At 33.5% G+C, this 6,449-nt stretch overlaps 1 long non-coding RNA gene across 1 annotated transcript in view; it reads left to right on the top strand.

Moving 5' to 3' along the window:
- The first annotated feature begins 1,765 nt into the window (after nucleotides 1-1,765).
- LOC122228004 overlaps nucleotides 1,766-6,449 on the top strand; it is a 49,191-nt gene continuing 44,507 nt past the window's right edge. The window contains exon 1 of the long non-coding RNA XR_006206352.1: nucleotides 1,766-1,839. This is a non-coding gene — a long non-coding RNA (uncharacterized LOC122228004). The remainder of the gene's footprint in view (nucleotides 1,840-6,449) is intronic.

Below are 6,449 nucleotides of genomic sequence, written 5' to 3'. Positions count from 1 at the left end.
CAGATAAACATTATAGAGAATACAAAGGCTTTATTTTCTTTCCTTATTTTAAGGTAGGTGTTACTTTATAGTTTTTCACTGATAATAGAATATGATAGGTTTTGGATGTAGTGCTTGAAATACCAATACATGTCTAAAGAAATAAGGATAAAAGCATTATTATCATAGTCTTTCAAAAATAACAAAATTCACTGAACATTTTAAGGCTTCCTTAAACAAACATATGACATAACTGTACCTACCTGTCCATCAGTGGGGACCATGACCTGCTGCAATTTATCCAATTAGATACATTCCAGAGGTAATGGTGTTCTTGAATCATTTCATTAGCTTTCAAGCAGTACTCATGAGAAGAATAATATGGAATCAAGAAGAGCTGAAAAATGTCTCTTTTCTTCTTTCACCATTCATCTCTGTGGGCAGGCATCAATATCTATTACATTATCAGTGTGAATGCTTGCTACAGATACAGTAGGATGCCTGATTTCCATTTTTCCTCAACTTACCTCAGTTCCAAAGTTCCTCATCTCCAGGGAAGTACGGTTACTTCCCACTGAGTACTCTTTCAGGCCCTCATCTGACTTGAATTTCTGCCATAAAAGCATAGTCATTATTCAGTGAATTAAGGCATGCCTGTGAGCAACCCATTCTCAATTCTGGCCAGTAGATTTTCATTTTAAGGGGAAGACAAGCAATGCCTTTTGATTCTCACTCCATGAAATTTCTTCTCACCATGGGTGACTATGATTGAGTGGCCATTATACATCTCTGATCACATTTGTATTCATCTTACGTTATTTTGTCTTCTATAAAAAATAATCCAAATATAAGAGTATCTTTGAAATTCATACTTAAAATCAATTCAAATTATGTTCATTAAAGAGCCGTAACTTCATTGAAGCAAACCATATATTGTGGATATAGTAGTTGGCTATACTTCCTTCAATATGGTGAAAACCTCTGAACAAAATAATTGTGGAGGTAAAAGTTACTTTCCTTGATATTGAATTGTCAGAATAGTATACCACAGGTTTTAATGAAAATAGCAACAATTGCACAATTTTCTCATATTTGGTAATTTGCTTTCCAAATTATTTGTGATAATAAAATATTGTCAAATAATACAGTCATAATTGGCTCTTGCCAAATTACAAAAATTAAGGACAAGACTAATGACCTGGATTATTTTATTTTCTCTTTTTCTTGCACTGGTTACAATAAAACGAGATTGTTTTCAAAGAATTCTAATCCATCTTCTATTGTTCAACTGAAAGTTTAAGATCACTCTAAAACTACTAGAAAATATATGTTTCATGATTCTCCAAGTATTTAAAAAGCAACATATGTTAGATTCATTATTTTTTTAAATTTATAGTCATTCTATAAATGTTTTACTTATCTTTTAGGTAAACAAAAGAACAAGCTAAATATGCATAAGCATACTAATTAGGTCAAATAACCGGCACCTGATAAGTGAAGGTCTGCCTATATTGAAAGCAAGTAAGTGGTCCAGGCACATAATAGGTGATTACTACATAATTAGTACATTTGAATTATTCGTATTGTACTTATTTCACACAAAGGACAACCATTAGATATATAACAATACTGTAAAGCCATGGCTGATTTTTTTTACGCGTGAACAGACTTTTGCATCCATATTTCTACTGGGAATTTATAAATTCCCAACTTGAATCCTTTTTTTTTTTTTTTTTTTAGTTAGTATCCCTAATGAAAGGCTGATTATTTTTTATCTTTCTCTAAAGCAACATTGGCATTCTATCAGAGAATAAGATCAGAGAACTTGTTGAAGAGTGAATACTGGGTTCAGTGATAAAGGTGAGAGACCCCCCCCCCCCCAATCTTGCTATTTATAAGCATGGACAAGCGCATACTGCCATCTCTTAGAAACTACAGACAACACTACACACGTAACACATTTTGGAGGTATGCAAACATATGTGAAGATATTGCAGAGTTTGAGTGATTGTATTTCATGCTGTGTACATTGGAGGGCCCTTCTTCTAGGTCTTTTCTCCCAGTGGTTTAGACTCTTACTGGCTGTATTCAATTCTGTTTTTCATTTTCCAGTCATAGCTTATTTGAATCTTCTCTGTCCAGATAAATCTTGATTGGATTCTAACTCTATCATGGGACTTAATCCACAGACCATTCAGTGCCCTTTACCATTCTACCTCTGAAATCTGACTACGTATACTATTTGTAGATCTGGGAGTGTTGCCTGGAAGACTCAAGTTGAGTCTCACCAGGAAGCTGAAGTAACATCTATATTCTGAATCTAGAATACTTTCGAGAGTGTAATCTCTAATGACTGAACATGTATTTCTTTATACTTTCAGTAAACCTTCCAGTTCTTTTAGCTTTCTTATGCCTTTCATTAATTTAACTTTTATTTATTCATCAAAAAAAATAGTTGCTAAACCCTCCATTGTGTCATGAAAATGTCTATAACACTATGCATACATTAATACAGTTATGGTGTCAATCTCCATGTTTTTTATAATTTGGAGTGGCACACAGATAACAGACACTAAGCATGAGTATCATGGCTTTTAGAAAATACATGCTCTCAGGGTGCCTTGGTGGCTCAGTCAGTTAAGCATCTGATTCTTGATTTTGGATCAGGTCATGATCTCATGGTTCCTGAGATCAAGCCTTGTATTGGACTTTGCACTGATAGTGAGGACTTTGCATTGCTTGGGATTCTCTCTCCCTCTCTCTCTGCCCCTCCCTCTCCTTCTCTCTCTCTCTCTCTCAAAATAAACAAACAAAGACAAACAAGAAGATGTATGTTCTAATTTTCAAGTTTCCTTTACTATTTGGGTCAAAAAGAAAATGATTTTAACATTTGCAGAGGAAGTAAACCTAAGCTCACAGTTTGGATTTCTCACCACTGGAATTCCCTAGCTAGTGTAATGAGATACTCCTTCTCTTACTTTGGATCGCTGAATAATCTAAAATACTAGTGTGTACTCCTTATCCATTAACACATTTCTGTATTAATACTTAATTCAACAAACATCACATTTCTACTTCAGGCAAGGCACTATTTTAAGTCCTGGTGATAAAATGTGAATATAAAAGATCCCATAACCCTTGTCTTCATGGAGTTTAAAGCTCTTAAAAAGCTAAGTGAAACTTATTTTAAACCATATTTTTATTAAATAGACTGTATTAATTAGGTAAATTTCTCTGCAAACCTAATGAAAGAATTAGTGTTAGGGTTTCTGAGACTCTCTTGGAGGTCAGACTGAAACTGAACATTTGTCATCCCAATGAAATATTTTTTTCTAGATACAGAGTCTTTTTGTATGTAAAATGGTAATTTTCTCAGTAAACATATTTCTGAACAGACTTGCTGAATGTTAGATACCTGAGTTGATGGTTTCAAAATATTTATTTATGTGAATCTTTCTGCAAAATCACAACACAAAGGAAACCAGCATTTCTGCCTATTTAAGGAGCTGAAACAGTTCTTTAGAGTCATATAACAAGAATGAATCTTTACTGGAGAGGAAGTCTTGCATTCAAGCAGACTTTTGGGATAATGAGTTGGATGCCAGAATACACTGAGTAGCTTTAAAAGTCACCTGCAGCCATTTCACAGACTTTTATGCCTTTTAGATTTGCCTCAAATTTATTGTATTTTTATATTTTTGGCTTCTTTCTTCAACTAAAATAACAAAAGTGCAGTTAACTGGTTATAAAGAAGTCTTTGAAATACTTTTAATTGACATTTTTGTAATGTCTAAAACATTCCTGTATGGTAAATTCGATACTTAAGAAAAAAGATGAAGTCCGTTTTTTTCTTTCTTCCCTAATATTCATTGTCCCATTATTTCCATTTAAAGCACCCTGTTAAAATTTACTAGGCATATGACCACCCAAAGTAAAGTACATTTCTCATCCTTCTTTGCCACGAGGTTTGTCCTTATGATAATCTCAGTCCCAAGGTGGTCTTCTAAACTATTGAAAAGTGCCTTTAAACTGAAAGGAATTCTTTCTCCATTCTAATGTACCTTCTGGAAGTTTGTAAAACACAAGCAACACATTTAACTGAAATGTCTAAGTCTTTCAAACAAGATAGAAAATAGAGGGAGAATTGGTCCCTGGCGTTCAAAAAAAATTCATGCTGACCCCAAGCTGCCCATACATATGTGAGAGAGAAACTTTGATCTTTTTAAATTCACTGTTATTTTATGTTTGCTGTCACCCTCAGCCTGACCTAATAACACTAATGTAGTCTCCATACTAGAAGTTACAGTGCATATTTATCACTCAATCCATATTAATGTGCTTGACCTTTGGAAGAAATAAAGTAAAAACTTACTATTATTGTTGTAAGTTGGGTTCCCCAGAAAAAACTTAGATGATGATTCTTGTGCAACGGGTTTGTAAAGAATTTGCTTCCAAAAAGAAAAAAGAAAAAGAAAAAGAACAACTTATAGGATAGTGGGAGAAACAGGTCAAGAGAGAAAGATACGAATAACACATGTGACTTTAGGCAAGGTCCCAGTTTCAGTGTGGTCATGCAGCAGCAGAACACTGCGGTGTAATTTATCCTCAGAATTTGGCCCAACTCCAGACAAGAGAGCTGGGCTTTTCTGCTCCAGCAGTAGTCAGTCGTTGGAGACTGAGAATGTGGACTAGACTCTCAGGTACTTCAGAACCTCCGTTCTTGTGAACAAATGATTCCCGGAGTTCAAGGGCGGTTGTAGGAAAGTCTAGGTGCCAGACTTCAGAAGTGAGTACATCAAAGCTTTAAAGATGGTTGTCCAGAAGTACTGAGAGACCTAGAGAAATATAGTGCTACAATTAACACTGAGGAACAGAGTCCAGAAATCGTTTCACTAAACATAGTTGCCATATTTTTTGGCTTTACTATAATCTAATTAAAAATTCAAATCCGCTCACAGAGAACAATACAAGTGAAAAGCAAAACCTAAAGAAAATTTTTAATTACAGAAGTGGGTCTCAACCCTTCATATTTTGAAAGGCTGAATTTGGCATTGTACTTAGATCAAAGAGGCAAGTACTCTAATTGAATGGTTGTAATAACAGCAAGATAAGTCAAGCATCTAAGCTATAATCCATCATTCTGCATTTTGACTTAATTTTTCCATTTGCCATTCTAACATTGCCCATTTCTTTCAGAAAAGTCAAAGGCAGCTATACAAATATAATTTTTTTAGTGTAAGGTATTTAATTAACAGGATTCTTTGACTTAGCAAAACTAAATGCATCCCTTTAGGTAACGAATTGCCCAAAATGTACCAAACAAATAGCAAACACATAAAGAGTTGTGAATAATCATACAATTTTAGAATGCAGGTAGTGACTACTAAATTCTGTAATAGAGTCTTAATGCATCTAAGACTATATCACCATGGGAAGTTACAAATGAAAAAAATCAGTCTAAAATGGTAGCATGGAGATAATATACATGTATACAAATACAAAATGTTTTTATTAAGTCTGAATCCTATACAAATCAATGTATAAAATTTTTGTAGGAAGAAATAAGACACTTTTACTCCCATTCTACATTTTTTTTTATTTCAAGAGGAAAATTCTAAAATAAGGACTCTTAAGAACCTAGAATAAGTTGTTGTCTTATTGGTAAAAGATATTTTTTTGTTTATTTATTTTTGAGAGAGAGAGGAGGTGGAGGAGCAAAGAGAGAGGGAGACAGATGATCCCAAGCAGGCTCCTCGCTGTCAACGCAGAGCCCGATGTGAGGCTTGAACTCATGAATCATGAGATCATGACCTGAGCAGAAGTCAGACACTTAACTGACTTAGCCACCCAGGTGCCTTAGCAACACAGATTTAGTATCTATTTCATCTAATATTTTATTAATCAATATTAAAATTAGCTATAATTGCATGATTTTATTTGTATTTATTGACATTAAAGTTCTAGAAAATATTAAAATATCAGGGGATATAACAAAACCCACAATTAAAAATTATTTTCTACTTTATCTAAACTAGTACTGAAAGAGCAAATATAATATTAGTATATTTTTCTTCTGAGTTTTGTTTCCAAACACATTTGAACTCAGCTTCTCAAAAAAGTTAACAAATAACAGATCTCCTGGAATGATTCATGTATTTGTCTACATTTTAAATGATAGATCTTCCTTAAATCAGATGGATGATTTTGATAGATCGTCCTTAAATCAGATGGATGATTATTGATTGAAGTCCTATTTCTCCATGAAAAGCATAAATCTGAAATAATGATGTTCATTGTACTTTAGAAGAGAAGTTGCAAAACAGAAGAAATCCATTTAATGTTTTAAAGATCTATAAAGAAAATTGAGATCATTTTAATCTTTATTAACTTTTTAATATTCCAAGTTATCTTTCATTTTGAAGTGTCAAGTGAAGTCAATATAAGAGTCAAATACAGTGCTATCCACCTGG

The sequence above is a fragment of the Panthera leo genome, chromosome A1 (genome assembly GCF_018350215.1).
Source record: "Panthera leo isolate Ple1 chromosome A1, P.leo_Ple1_pat1.1, whole genome shotgun sequence".
In the NCBI taxonomy this organism is placed as follows: domain Eukaryota; kingdom Metazoa; phylum Chordata; class Mammalia; order Carnivora; family Felidae; genus Panthera; species Panthera leo.
This window is presented reverse-complemented; position numbering and strand designations above follow the sequence as displayed.